Source organism: Acomys russatus, chromosome 14, assembly GCF_903995435.1.
Source record: "Acomys russatus chromosome 14, mAcoRus1.1, whole genome shotgun sequence".
Lineage (NCBI taxonomy): Eukaryota > Metazoa > Chordata > Mammalia > Rodentia > Muridae > Acomys > Acomys russatus.
In genome coordinates, this window is record NC_067150.1 from 7881631 (window position 1) to 7898961 (window position 17331).

Consider the following 17331-nt stretch of genomic DNA (forward strand, 5'->3'; position numbering starts at 1 on the left):
ATGGAAACTGGACAACTTCATGCTCACTGACAACTCAGTCATGGAAGAAATAAAGAAATAAATACTTCATAACATTCAATAAGAAGGCACATTCACCAACCCTACATCTGACAAAGATCTAATATCCAAAATATATAAAGAACACACACACACACACACACACACACACACACACACACACACACACACACAAGAATTGGAAGGGAGAATAGGTAAAGATAGCATATGTTAGTAATAAAATAGTACACAGGACATATACCTATAATCTATGTCTCTGTCCTTTCTCTTTATCCCCCTTCCTTTATTTCACCAACATAGACAAAAGCTCCTAACTACTTATTTCTGTAAGCATGTCTGAAGCAACATCCATTCTTCTTTATAAATTTCTTTTTAAAATTCCTGTTGCATGGCTCTACTTCACTAAGGTAGCACCTCAGCTGGCAGTCATTCTCTTATAACTATAAACTGGGCTAACATGGATGTCCTCTGAGAGTCTTTAATCAGCAAGGGATTGGGACAGATGCAGGGACTTGCTACTGGGACCCCAGGTAAGAAAGGTATGGGAGAATGGGGAGATAGAAGGACCCAGAGGGTCATGGAACCCTATAAGAAGACCATCTAGGCTGGTGAATCTGGATCCAGGGAGGCCTGTACAAACTATTTTACCAGCCAAGGACAATGAATGCAGTAAACCTAGACCCCTTATTCAGATCTAGCCAATGCACAGCACATTCTCCACAGTTGTGTGGAGAGATCGGACGGACTGACTCTGACATGAACTCTGGTGCCACTTTTTTGACCCCTTCCTCTTTGTGGGAAGGCCTGGGGCACTCAGAGGAAGGGGAAGCAGGCTCTCCAGATGAGATCTGATAGGCTGTGACCATATGGTGGTGGAAGACATCTCCTTCTGTCACAGGCCTCAGGGAGGGAAATAGAGAGAGTGGGATGGGAAGATACAAATGAGGGCATAACAATCGGAATGTAATATGAAAAAATTTACTTAAATAAAAAAATAACTATAGACTCACACTCATTCATAAAAGCTCTTGATATGTATTATGTTTTTTTCTAGTGGTATATGCAAAATGTACATAGTGTTTACAGTTGGATATTAGAGCAGTTACTGCACCTTGTGAAGTCACTGGGTCAAAGACAGACCGCTTGATTGTGTTACTGTAACATGGAAACTCAACTAATTTCTGAGAATGTAAGTGAAACATTCTGGTCAATAAAAACGTTGTCATTGTGATCTAATGACCACCAACTAAGTGATGTAAGTATCTGAAAAATTCAGGCTTTCAATGAGAATTTATGGAAGGGTTCAATGCACAGGAAATATTTGCACCTGTGTGCTAGATGCCTTTATTATAACTACTGTTGTCTAACTGCACATAGCGACTCAGTGAAAGCATAGCAACTTCAAAACTATCCTCATTTGGATGTATGACACTATGCGGCATAAATTTGCATAATTATAATATATTTCAAAATATGTGAAATTATTAACCCTTTACTAAAACTTTAGTTTTAATTTGTCTTGTGCAAATGTTATTTTCTTCCTCTAATTCACTGTAGTCTTAATTGGATAAACCTTAAAAATTGACATTAGCTGCTACCCACTTAATTATAGTATGTAGAAGTTATAGGAAAAAATATACTAGATTCAAAAAGAAAGAAAGCTCTTTAATTAGTAGACAAATGACCACTAAACAAGATAAACAATTGTAGCATGACTGTTTATCCTAAAAACATTACACGCGTTTACAAAGAACACAATTTAATATATTGGCTTTAATGGCATATTCAAATGACAACATATTTAGCTAGGTCACACAAAAAACCATCAGGAGCTGTGTAGGTTGCCTATGATTTAGAAAAAAATAAATGTTTCAGTAGTTTATCTAGAGTTTCCACATTTCAGTGTATTATAATTAAAGTTAAATAATACTGAATTGATACATTATGTCCAATGCATAGTACTTATTTAATTAAGGGTTAATCTATTTCTCCATGAATTTTTCATAAAATAAAACATCTAGTAATAGATGTATCCTACACAATGTATGACATTGCCTCTGCATAGTGACCCTTAGGAACTTTCCTCTCCACTCTATCATAACTGACATGTCTGCTGAAATGAGAGTGAGGGAGAAGGCTTTAATTATTATATAAGAGGGTTCATTTCCTAAAATAAAGGCATAGGCAATATTTCAGTTCCAGGTGACCATCAGTGTTTATGACAAAAAACTAAAGCCATTAAGAAAAACCAACTGTTGTAATATCCTAAAAACACACATTTTCCTACAGGCCATAAGATAATAAAATAATGGAGCTTATCTCACCAGAAATTCCCAATAACTCTGGGTTATGTTGTGAATTTTTTTTCTCATTTGGAGCTTAACATTTAAGCTGTCTTTCCCATTAACATGTGCATATGAATTACATGTAACAGTTGCTGAGGTTGTGCTGGTCATAGAGAAAGTAAATACTAATTCCACAGATCACAGTTCCATTTCCTCATGATTTATTGTTCTCTGCTGCCAAATACAGATTCTAGTAGACTTAAAAATTAGAAATTATAATTGCATACCTTTCACTGAGTTCAGGTGATCATGAATTACATCTTACTTAAAGTTTATCAAGGAGAACAAAACTTGCAATAAAAACAGATTCTACAAAATCTACATTGAAGTATTAAAATGAGAAATACTTTTTCTGTAGACTGACCATAGAGACATAGTTAGGGTTTTATTGCTGTGAAAAGACACCAGGAAGAGAGTTAAAGCACGTAATTTGGACTGGCTTATTGCTTAGACGTTTAGTTTGTTATCATCATGGTACCAAGAATGGTGACATGCAGGCAAACAGGGTACTAGAGAGGTAGCTGAGAGCTCTATATCCAGATTGGCACATAACAGGGAAAGAAAGAATGAGCAGCTGGGTCTGCCTTGAGCTTCTGAAATGGCAAAGTCCACTCCCAGTGACACACATCCTCCCACCAGGCCACACCTACCAATCATGCCACTCTCTATGGAACTAGGAAGGCATTTTCTTCCAAACTACCACAGAGACTCACTTCTATATCTGTCACTGTTCCTGTGGGAAAAATACTCAGACACAATCTCTTGAACAACCCAATCCACTGTCTTAAGCTTTGAGACTGGAATGTTCCCACACAGGCCTATGTTTTGAACTTTCCAACGCTGCTTGTGGCTTGTGGAGTTGTTTTGAAGGCTGATGAGTATTTAGGAGCTCAGGCCAGGTCTTGGGCTCTTGTCTTATATGAGCAGTGTTGGAAATAGGCTACATTTTCTCAAAAGGCTGCTGGCTGAGAGTATACATAAATAGTTAATGCCCAGACCCCTATCCTACTTTAGAAAATCATAGGTTAAGTCATCGTTTAATCATTCATCCAATATAATGCATAAAAACCCTTACTGATATTTTGGTTTGGTTTGGATGTTGTTGTTGTTGCTGCTGTTTTTGTTTATTTTTTTACTATAAAACACCTTTTGTCACAGTTGGACAGCAGAAGACAACTGACAGGGGATAAAGAATATAGCTTTGCTTTCCAGAAGTGAAGAACAGCAAAAATGGAGGGCAAGAGCAAAGACTATACTCCAAATTGTCATATTTTAAGCAAAACACTTACCTATATTTTAGTATCCCCTTGGTTTTCCTTGTCTCGTTTTCATCCTTCCTCATTTATGCTCATATAAATGTGCATTATAAACATCACAAATGTTTTATTTTAATTTTATCTAAATATAAAAAGAGCTGACTCATAATAGCTGAATTGTTATGATATTTTCCAATTATAAGGGGACATTTTCAGACAAGTATATCCTTGCAGATGCTCTTTACTCCCTGAGATACTCAGATTTTGATGATGCGCTTTCTCTTATTCCACATTTTCATTCCTGTAGCATCTGTGTTGACCACGTAGCTGTCTGGGCAGTATGGCCAGTATGAGGTAAGTAAGATTAAAAATAAACCATGTAAGAAAAAGAACTCACGCTTTGAAAGAACAACAGGGGTCTGGAGGATTTCAAAGCTAGACAAAGCACTCAAAATCTCTGCCCTGATTTTTCACGTAGATAAAAAGGTAAATTCCCAAAAGCAGAATTTGAACCAAATCTGTAACAAGTCAGTAAAATAACAAACAAATAAAAGAAAACCCAAAACCCTGGGCACATAAGAGGTCATTTAAAATTGCTCAAGAACTAAAATAATTTATAAGAGGAATAATTTTCTTTCTTTTTTCTTTCTTTTTTATACTTTTATTTTATTACATATGTATAAAACAAACTACATACGGCAGGGAAAACCATATGACAATCATGAGAATAATGAGTTCTATATGTTACATTCATAATGAATTAACCATCTGCATTTGTCCTGTTTGAAGTAAGTGTCTTTCCTGTCTTGTTGGGACTAAATTTCCAAATGAGATTAAATATCTATCCTATCTCAACTCTAATAGCTTAACTTCTTTATCTTGATCTAAAATGATCTTGTCCCCTAACCAACTAAGCTTGGTTGTAAAACTATACTATTTTGTCTTCAATGGCCCTCAGAGACTTAAGAAGGAATAAAACTTAAATTCCTGAGTGAACCAGCAGTGTGGATTAGCAGCTTCTAAAATGTACAAATTGACTTAAGACAGTTTACTCCCTGACCAGTCACGTAATACACTTTATAACATTGGAGCCTCATCTTCAGCTTTCTGGCCTAATATCTCTGCCAGACTTGTTCACAGGGCAGGAACTATTGAGGACTTGCTTACCCTGACATGGCAGAGTGCAGCCATCGACTCAGCCTGCGTCCAAGTTGCCCATTTTTAGGCAGCCCAATGGCTGGTTTGCCACCTTTGAATCCATCTCCATAAGGAGGTTCTTTGATGCTCGTCATCCTCTTTGAGGTTGGCTGCATGTTGTCAGGAGTTAACTTGTCTTGTTGTCAAAGAAATTTAGGATTGCAAGAACAACTTTAAATGCCATAATCTGTGTGTCTCTGAGACTTTTGAAGACCTTATTCAACTAATTTATCATATATATCGATAGATTCATATCTATCTGTTAGACTTAGGATATATATTCTTGTGTTAAAATCTGGCAAATATTTGACATGCCCATGTTTTGTATCAGTATACTAAATTCTATAGCAATCAATTAGACATAACCTTCATTATAAGTAACAATTATGACCTTGAGTTAAACAGTAGGTTCAATCATCTAGCTTTTGTTCTATCCTCCCTCTATGTTCCTAAGTCTCCTTTTCTTTCCTTTCAGCTCCTATATTCTTGCCTACTTATGCAAGATAAAAGCAAAGAGAGACATCCCTGTGTTTTCCCTAATTTTTTCTCTGTATAAGACCAATAATGACTTATGACCGCCTCCCAATGGGAATAAGCATTTGTAAGTCTAGTGAGCAAACAGCAACCTATACAACACCCCCCAGAATATATTTTTAAAAGAAAGAAATATGGCTAGAATTAGGAAGAATACCTAAATGATAAACAGGTTTCATCACATCTATGCAAGTATTAATTGTTAATAAAGACATGAGCTGGGATTTTAGAGCTTATGAATAAATTAATAGGGGTGTCTCTCATATGCAGCCAGAATCAATATATAACTTTATGGAAATGCCAGGGAAGGAGGAACAGATGCGATCCTTGATGAAGTGGGTCCTCCAAATACCTTACTTTACAATGCTAATGGCTATACGTGATCTTAGTGTTTCTTCTACAAAACATTTGAAATCCTGATTAAAACAGAAAATATAAAGACTTTGAACTAAATAAAAATTATGTTTATCACTAATAGAACCCTTTACCCAAAATGATGATGATATTGATGATGATGACGATGGTGGTGGTGGTATTGGTGGTGGTGGTGGTGCTGCTTTTCAGATACTGAACCCAATGTCATCTCTCTCTCTCTCTCTCTCTCTCTCTCTCTCTCTCTCTCTCTCTCTCTCTCTCTCTCTCTCTCTCTCTGTGTGTGTGTGTGTGTGTGTGTGTGTGTGCTCGCGCACTCATGGGCAAACAATATTTATTTTTTAATCGCTATTCTTCCTATAGGTGACTTGGGATACATAATTGTTAATATTGTGAAGGATATTGTGATAATGTAAGATCTCCTAAGTCTGCTTAACTATCTAATATGAATATTGAAGTAGATACTAAACATTTTCAGGGTTCTTTTAAAAAGTTCTTTACTTTACTATTAAACAAGTTTCCCAGGACTTTTGGGAAATGGGGTTTTGTGGTTTATTTTGTTTTGGAGCAAAGTATTTTGTGAATTTAGGTTGACATTGTAAACAAATGCATAATCATATAATGTAAGGGACAAAAAACATATCAAACTAATAATATCACAAAGTCAAATTTGATTAATAATGCTTTATTGAGATTATTTAAAGCACGTAATGGAAGATTTATGTACAGGACCATGGATGATCAAAAGCAGCCACAATACAAAAAAATCTTATTTCAATTTAAGTGGAATCTCATGAAAGCTGCATCCCTGAAGCTTTCTCCTGGCCTTCAAACAGCTAGACAAGTCAGAAAACACCTTGTGGCAGCATGGCTGCTCTGAGAGTTTCCTCTCTGCCCAGCCATCATTGCTGTGTATATAAACTTGGGGAGAAGGAACCTTGTGAACCTGGTAAGTTTCAGGGATTTCCCTAACCTGGTGAGTTGTTCCCTTCCAGAGTCTGAACAAGATCTCATCCTGGATGTGTTGTTTTAGCTTTTAGGAAATGACTATATGATATAGAGTAAGACAAGATTACTCAGATTGTACTTGTGCTTGTGATCCTTGGCGATGCACCACTGAGAAAACCTGAAATTATATACCTGTACCATTTGACCTTTCAAAGGGAGTAAGAAAAACTACCACAGCTTAGATAGAGACTTGATCATAACACACTGATAATGGGAGCCTTCAATATCTCACTCTCTTCAATAGACAAGTCATGCAGACAAACACTAAACAGAAGAACCCTGAAAATAATTGGTCATAAAGCATATATATGCATTATATATACATATATATATAATTATACGTACATATACATACACACACAAACATATGTTGCACCCAAGAACAAAATAATATACCTTCTGTCCACATCATAGAACTTTCTCCAAAATTGACTGGATACTCAGACACAAAAAGTCTGAACAGATAGAAAAATAAATTAAACAATACTTTGTAGCCTATCTGACCACCACAGTTTAAGTTGGTTATCAACAACAACAGAAACAACAGAAATCTTACAAACTCATGGAAACTCAACAATTCCCTGCTGAGTGAAAAATAAATCAAGAAATAAATTAGTAGCAAATTTCCAGAACTGAAAGACTATGAACACAAAACATTCCCAAACTTATGGGACACAATGATGGAATTTCTAAGAGACAAATTCATAGTATTAAGTGCAAGCTCATAATACAAGTTCATAGTACTAAGCAAATTGTGCACTCTAATACTCCTAGTTTAATAACCCACCTGAAAGCTCAATATTAAAAAAAGAGAATGCACATTCAAAATAACTAGACTGCAAGAAATAATTAACTCATGGCAAAATTAAAGTAGAGATAAACAAACAAAACAAAGTAGTGAATCAATGAAGGAAAGAGTTTGTTCTTTTGAAGAAATAAATAAGAATGAGAAACCATTATGCAAATTAATTAAAAACAGATAGAGAATATACAAGTTAACAAAATTAGAGATGAAAAAAGTGATATGATGTCAGACATGGAGGAAATCCATAGAATCATAGGGACATACTTTAAAAATCTACACTCCACCAAATTATATAAGTATAAACATGATAATCTTTATTTATATCACTTATTAACATTATAATAACCTCATGTAAATAATTAAAGCAGATTTATAACCCCTACTGAAATAGAGCAGCCATGTAAAGTTGATCAACAAAATAATTCTATAGCTGAATTGTTTTAACACAAAATTCTACCAGGCTTTTAAAGAACAGTTAATGTCAATACTCCTCAAATTATTCCATTAAACAGAATTAGAAAATCATTGCCCAATTCATTTGATAAGGCCATAGTCAATCTGATAACAAAAACACAAAAAGACCCAACAAAGAAAAAAATTACAGGTAAAAATTTCTTATTAAAATAAATGTAAAATTCTCAAAGATATTTGCAAACTAAATTTTAAAAATCATCAATCTCTGTGTTGTAGTGTAATTATCCTGTACTATGTGGCTAATATCTGCTTATGAGTGAGTATATATCTTGCATGTCTTTCTGGGTCTGGATAACCTCACTCAGGATGATCTTTCCAGTTCCATCCACTTACCTGCAAATTTCAAGATTTCCTTATCTTAATAGCTGAGTAGCATTCCATTTTGTAAATGTACAAAAGTTTCTTTATCCATTCTTTGGTTGAGGGACATCTAGGTTGTTTCCAGAGTCTGGTTATTAAGAAAAAAGCTGCTATGAACATAGTTTAGCAAATGTCTTTCTTGTATGGTGGAGCATCTTTCAGGTATATGCCCAAGAGTGGTATGGTTAGGTATTGAGGGAGAATTATTTCCAGTTTCCTGAGAAAGAGCCAGATAGATTTCCAGAGTGGTTATACAAGTTTGCACTCCCATCAGCAATGGAGGAATATTCCTCTTTCTCCACATCCTAGATAGCATTTGCTGTTACTTAAGTTTTGGTCTTAGCCGTTCAGATAGATATAAGATGGAATCTTTGATTTGCATTTTCCTGATGACTAAGGATGTTGAGAACACCTTTAAGAATTTTTATTATTTTAAAGATTCCTTGAAAATAACACAGGATAACTCCTGGCAACACCCAGCCTACCTCAAAGAAGGTGATGAACATCAAAGAACCTCCTTATAGAGATGGCTTCAAATATGGCAAACAATCCACTGGGTAAAATGTCCCCATTTCAGCCACAGACAGAATTCTGCCTAAAAATAGGCAAGTTTGGATGCAAGCAGAGTTGATGGTCAAATTCTGACAAGACAGGGTAGCAAGTCCTCAACAGTTCCTGACTCACAAATATGCCTGTCAGATATATTGAGACAGGAGGCTGCAAATGATGCACCAGGGTTACAGAGAGTTTTGTGACTATTCAGGCAACAGCATGTCTCTGTCGTTTTCTCAGTTTGGATGCTGCTAACCTGCAGTTCCTTTCTACTCAGAAAAATAATTATATTCCTTCTCAAGTCTCTGGTGGGGTTGAAGACCAGATAGTTTAGTTTTACAATTAATCTTAGCTGTTTATAGGTTAAGATGTTTTTAGGTCTAGATAGATTTTTAATTTGATAGAGATGAGATATGATAAATATTGATTTAAATTCAGAATTTTGGACTCACCAAGATAGGGAAGATGTTTTCTTCTAGGTAGCCAAATACAAATAGCCAAAACAGTATGAGTGTAACTTTTATATAATTCCTGAATATTTCATGGTTCTTCTTGCTGTATGTAGTTTATTGCATATATGTATAGTAATATAAAAAATAAAGAAAATTTTATCAAAACGATCATCCACATAATCAAGTAGACTTTATCATAGAGATGTGGGGATGGTTCACCAGACAAAAATTAATAAAAGTAATCTGCCATATAAAAAAATTGAAAGACAAATCAGAATACAAATTATATACTTAACCATAATGCAATTAGTTTACATCAAGACTATAGTCAACATCAACTTAGATGGAAAAATTAAAGCAATTTCACTAAAACCAGAAATAAGAGAAGATTATCTACTCTCTCCATGCCTTTGCAATATAGTACTTGAAGTACAAGCTACGCCTATAAACCAACTAAAGGAGATCAGGAGGATACAAATTGGAAAGTACAAGTTTAAAGCATCTTTATTTGCAGATAATATGGCAGTATCCTTTAAGAAAATATTCACCAGGAAACTTCTACACTTAATAAACACTTTTGGCAAAGTGGCTGGATTCAAAATTAATTCACAATAAGTCAATATCCCCCCTGTATACAAATGACAATGCACTGAGAAGGAAATCAGATAAACAACATCTTTTTACAATAGCTTCAGATAATTATATATATATATATATATATATATATATATATATATATATATATATATATATAGGGATAACTCTAACCCACCAAGTGAAATAATTGTATGATAACACTTCAAGTCCTTGAAGAAATAAATTAGATATCATAAGTGGAATAAATGTCCAAAGCTCATGGATTGGTAAGATGAGTATAGTAAAATTGGCCATCCTACCAAAAGCAACCTACAAGTTCAGTGCATTCCTCATCAAAACTCCAACAACATTTTTCATAGGTCTTGAAAGAACAAGTGTGAGTTTCAGATATAATCAAAATAAACACAAGATAACTAAAACAATCTGGAATAATAAAAGAGCTACTGGAGGTGTTACCATCCTTAACTTCAAAATATACTATAGAAGCATATAGAAATAAAAACAGACACTGAGATCAAGTATAAACAAATAGGACTTGTGAAACTGAAAACATCTGATAGCAATGACACCATCATTCAGACAAAGAAGCAGCCTACAATTTCTGAAAATATTTTTACTAGCTACATACCCAATAAAGGACTACTCAAAAACCTAGATCAAGAAAACAAATAATCCACTAGAACCATCAGGCTCAAGTCTAAACAATAATTCTCAAAGAGGAATATCAAATGGTTGGGAAGCACTTAAAGAAATGGTCAGCATCCATAGTCATCATGGAAATTCACATAAAAAATGCTTTTGAGATTTTATTTTATATTTTTGCAAACAATGACAATTTTATTTCCTCTTTTTTACATATACATTTATATTATTACACACACACACACACACACATATAAACTACATACAGCAAAAAGAACAATGAAACAATCAGACACTATATTAATGTTACATTCATAGTGTTTTCGGCTATTTGTATTTAGCAACCCATCTTTCCTATCTTGGTGAGTCTACAATTGCAAATTTAAATCAATATCTATCATATCTCATCTCTACCAACTTAAAACATCTATGTATACATAAAAACACCTTAACCCCTAAACAACCAAGCTTAATTGTAAAACCAAATGATCTGGTTTTCCAGCCCATTAGAAGGAATAAAATTAATTGCCTGAGTAAACAAGAAGTGTGGGTTGGCAGCTACCAAAGTGAAAAAAAATGACAGAGACAGTTGGCTGCTTGAACAGTCACCCAAACCTCTATATAACATTTGAGCCTCATCTTCAGCATTTTGGCTGACTATATCTGACATACATACTTGTGAGGCAGGAACTATTGAGGACATGCTTGCCCTGTCTTGTCCGAATTTGGACACTGACTCTGCCTGCATCTAACCTTGTCCATCTTTAGACAAAATTATGTCTGTGTTCAAAAGGAAGACATACTGCCCAGTAACTGTTTTGCCACATTTGAAGCCATTTCCCTAAGAAGAGGTTCTTTGATACTCATCATCTTCTTTAATAGTGTTGCCAGGAGTTTATCTGTCTTATTGTCCATGCATCTTAAAATAATAAAACCAACTTTAAATGCCATATTCTGTAGGTCTCAGGTTTCTGAAGACTTACCTATTTTAGCTTATCTATCTACAGAAACATGTCTATCTGTTAAACCTAGGATACAAATTCTTATAATATAAATAGACTAGTAATTAACATGACCATGATTTGATCAACTGAAAATTAACTTGTATTATTTAATTACCCTAAACAGCCTGCAATAGCACTTTCAAAGTATTAGAAGTTAACCTTTTATTCTACTTAGTTTGCATGGGTACAATACTTCATATTAGAGTAGACATACGTATAATGCACTTAAAAATAATCTTAAATTTGAATTCTATATGAATGCATCAAAATTAAACTTACTTTGCAACAATATACACATTTTTGTACCAATGAATTAAACATAACCTTGTGGGTAACATTTAAAGCCTTAAGCTGGGGAATAGAATCAATAATCTACTTTTTGGCCTATCATGCCTAAATATTGGTATATTCCTCCTTTTTTCTTTTCAACAACTTTCTCCATATCTTAGAAGGAAAGATAAAGGAAGAGACAGACATTCCTGAGACCAACTTTGCTTTCTTTCTGATTAAGACCAATATTAGCTTATAACCAACTCCCAGTGAAAATAAAGATCTATAGCCCAAGAAAGCAACCAAAACCCTACCCAACCCCCTTTAGGGAAATTGGGGCATCGTTCTTTTCAGGTTTCTTCCAGTTGATTTATGATAAACAGTACCTTAGTAGGGGCCCAAATAAAATAGAAATGGTTAAACAAGCTAAGAATAGTATTTGTGGTCCAGTTTCTAAATGTGGAGACATTCCAAGCTTAATAGAAATCCTGTCTATAGGACTATGGAAATCAGTGTGACAATTCTTTCCAAGATGGGAATTGATTTTCTTCAAGAATGACATATGTGATACATAGAGAGATACAAAAGAACACTTCATCCTACTACGGAGATCTTTATTCAATCATGCTAATTGCTGAACTATTCACAATAGGCAGAAAGTGGAAACAATATAGATATCTACCATCTAAGAGTGAATAAAGACAATGTGGCACATTTCCACACTAAAATATCATTCATATGCTAAAAAAAGCAAAATAACAAATTCTTACATAAATGGATGGAACTAGAGAAAAATCATTCTAAATGAAGTAACACAGACACAGAAAGAAAAATATAGTGTATATTTGCTCATACATAGATATTATTGATTTATGAATGATAAGCAAGCATCTATCTACAGAATAAGAGAGGATAGATATAGAGGCAGGGACTAGAGAATGAGGGGGGATGCAAATAAATTTCCCTAGGAAAAGGAAATAGAATAGTTACGGATGAATGGTGGAGGATTAGAATAAAAAGTTCAAGTGGGCAGCTGGAGATAAGTGGGGGACTAGAGGGCAAAACAGCTAAATTAAGGGCTAATTTTAGTTTGGAAACAATGCAGAAGTTTCACACACATACACACACACACACACACACACACACACACACACACACATATGTATACACACACATAGGCAATCTCAATGAGGTTTTATTAATAGGGAGATACAGCCCCAACTGGACATCTTTTGTAACCAAATGAAGTTTCTAGTACTGGTAAAGAATTACATCTAATTAATTTTTTGGGCAAAAGGGTTCCATGTGTACCCCCAAACAACTTACCCTCTTGCTAAGACTATAGGTTGCTCTCCACAAACTGATAGCAAGGCCCCAATGCTGAAGACAACACCTATACAACTCATTTCACATGGAGAATTTGAGATGGTACTCATAGACATTTCAGTCCCACATGTTAGAATCTTTGGTACAGGAAAGCACTGTGTGTGTTATCGAAGGAAAAGCAGAGACATGCCCCATCCCTGACCTAGGAGCCAATTGATAGCCTCTTGCATATGAAAATTTTATTTTCTTTAAGGAAGCCTCACTAAGGAAACAAACTCCCTTTATGTATAGGCTCCATGTGCAACAGTAGATGACCAACAGAAAAAGAACTCAATAGCATCTTTGGTAGTTCCTTGTTCCTTTCACAATGTTGTTTTATCTGTTTACACACACACACACACACACACACACACACACACACACACACACAAATACTAATAATATATTTAATATATGTCTATATTTACCAAAAAAGGTTATTTGTGCATACACTATGCCTTCTAGTTTATTGTTTTTATTTGATTCCTGAATGTGAGAATGACTGTGTCTTTGTCTATGTCTGTTACTTGGCCTTCTCCTTTGCCATTTTCTTTGTTTGTTTTGTCCTATTATGATGTGCTAGGATTTTGAAATCTTACTACATTTTATGTTATTTTATTATTATCCTTTGGAAATTGACTTTCTCTGCAGATAAATAGAAACAGAGTGGCTGGGAGGGGCCTGAGAAGGAACTGGAATGAACAGAGAAACGGTAGGGCATATTATTTGAAAAAACACATTTTTAGTATAAGAGATAAAGAAATCTGTTGAGAAAATTATTTTTGCTTCCTTTTCCTGAACTTATAACACTGAGCCATTACCATTTTCTCACTTTGAGTAGAATTATATAGGTTTACAATTAACAGTATAAGGAAGCAATAACAAGGCCTTCTATTTATGGCCTTGCTTTCCCACTTCCTTATGCAGCTCTTAAATGGCAAATCAGATTCCTTCCCATGTGCTCTGTGGTAATATTCATTGCCGTCGTCATTGCGGATGTGAGGTCTCTCCCTTAATTAAGAACTAAAAGGCTTCATTTCCTAAAACAAAAGCATGTGGCAGGTTTTATTGATCAGGTCTGTGTCGCCAGCTGCACACATTAGTGGTGGTTATTGATCACTCTGGCGGTAATGACTTGGGTTCCCTGTCAGGTGGAGTCCACATTCCTGGGAAATATTTTCTTACAACTCTCTAGTATGGAAGTGCACACTCTATTCAACATACACTACAGCATCTTTTGAAAGTTTTATTGCCAATGAATCATTCTTTAAAAATATAGTGCCATCATTGAAAGAATATTTTTTCTCATCGTTATCTTTTAAAATTTCTTACTGAATGCTAATGATGTACTTAGGAACCGGCAGGCTGGGGAGAGCCTAAAGAACTGCACTCTCCTATGACCAACCATGGTCTTATTAAGTTCTCAAGCAATCATTATCATTAGTTTTGGATGACCAAGCTGGGTGAGCCAACTAGTTCATCCTGCCAATGTTCAATAGCCAGAATCCCTATGTGTGATTTGTTGAGAGTTGAAGACAACAGATTTGACAACTTTGGGGACAGTAAGAAAAAGAATTTTGGGGATAATGACTTAATAGTTGACATTTCATAAAAAAAAAAAACAATGGTGATATCTTCATCAGTAGAATTTCTTTCTAAATATTGTTCAAATATATGTGACCTTAAGAATTCTCTTGGAGGCCTCAAACTATTCCAAAGAATAGAGATAGAAAGAACATTGTCTAACTCATACTATGAGGACACAGTCACCCTGATACTTAAACCACACAAAGACACAACCAAAAAATGAATTTTAGATGAATTTCTCTTACTAACATTGATGTAAAAATACCCAATAAAATACTCATGGAATGAATCCAAGAACACATCAAAAACATCCTCTTCATCAGTAGCCGTCCTGTATACAAAAGACAAAAGGACTGAAAAAAGAAAACAAGGAAACCACTCCCTTCATAACAATGAAAATTAATATAAAGTATCTTAATGTAACCAAGCAACTGAAACACATGTATAACAAAAACTTCAAGTCTCTGAAGAAATTAAAGAAGACATCAGAACTTGAATCAGTAGGATTGAGTAAAACTGGTGGAGATCCAAGTTGGTGTCATGCTGAACATACATAGTATCTGATCAAGAAAAAAGCTGGTGTAGCCATTTTAATATAAAATAAAATAGACTTTCACCCAAACTTAATCAACCGAACTTAATCAAAAGAGATGAGGAATGACACCTCATACACATCAAAGGTAAATTCAACCAAGATGGCGTCACAGTTCTGAACATCTATGCTCCCAATACAAGAACACCCACATATGTAAAAGAAATATTAAGAAAGCTTAAACCACACACTGATCCCCACACGTTAGTAATGAGAGATTTCAACATCCCACTTTCACCAAAGGATAGGTTATTGAAACAGAAACTAACCCAAGAAACAATGACACTAACCATTGTCATGAATCAAATGGATCTCACAGATATCTAAAGAACTTTCCCACCAAACACAGAAGAATATACCTTCTTCTCTGCACCTTATGGAACCTTCTCCAAAATTGATCAAAGCAAGCTCAAAGGATACAAGAAGATTGAAATAATACTATGTTTTCTATCCAACAACCATAGATATTGCTGGACTTGAACAACAACAGAAATATCAAAAAGCCTACACACACATGGGAACTAAACAACTGTATACTTAGTGACAACTGCATCAGAGAAGAAATAAGAAAGAAATTATGGACTTCCTAAAATTCAGTGAAAATGAAGGTACAACTTACCTAAATTTATGAGACACAATGAAAGCAGTGCTAAGAGCAAAATTCATAGTACTAAGTGCCTTCATAAATAAATTGAAAACATTGCATATAGGCAACTTACTGACACATTTTGAAGACCTAGAAAGAGGGGAAAACATCCAGGAGAGATAGATGGCTGGAAATAATCAAAATTAATAGATTAGAAAGAAAGAGAACAATACAAAGAATCAATAAAACCTGGAGCTGGTTCTTTGAGAAAATCAACAAGACCAAAAAACTCTCAGCCAAAGTAACTAAAAAGCAAAGAGTCACTATCCTAATCAACACAATCAGAAATGAAAAGGGAGCCATAACAACAGACACTAAAGCAATACAAAGAGTGGCTCTGACCTACTTCAAAGGCTTATATGCCACAAAATTTGAAAAATCTAAAGGATATGGACAATTTTCTCAATAAATTCCACTTGCCAAAGTTGAATCAAGACAAGATAAACTAACTAATTAAATAGTGCTATTTCTCTTACAGAAACAGAAGCAGTCATTAAGAGTCTCCCTCTGCCCAAAACAAACAAACAAAACAAAACAAAACAAAAACACAGGGTCAGATGGTTTCAGAGCAGAATTCTACCAATCCATCAAAAAAGAGCTAATACATATACTCTTCTAGCTACTCCACAAAATAGAAATGGATGGAACATTACCAAACTCATTCTATGAGATCACAGTCACATTAATACCTAAACCTTACAAATATCCAACAAGGAAAGAGAATTTCAAACCAATTTCTCGTATGAACATTGATTCAAAAAACTCAATAAAATACTAGAAACCAAATCCAAGAGCACATCAAAGATATCATTCACAATGACCAAGTAGGCTTCATTCCAGGTATTCAGGGATGGTTCAATATATGGAAATCCATCAATGTAATCCACCATATAAACAAACTTAAAGAATAAAAAACCACATGATCATTTCCTTAGATACTGAAAAAGCATTTGACAAAATCCAACACCCATTCATGTTTAAAGTTTTGGACAGATCAAGGATACAAGGCACATATCTAAACACAATAAAGGCTACATACAGCAATTCAATAGCCAGCATCAAATTAAAAGGAGAGAAAAATCAAGGCAATTCTTCTAAAATCAAGGACCAGACAAGGCCGCACACTTTCTCCATATCTCTTCAATATAGTTCTTCAAGTTCTAGCTAGATCAATAAGACAACAAAAAAGGATCAAGGGGATCCAAATGGGAAAAGAGGAAATCAAATTATCTCTATTTGCAAATAATATGACAGT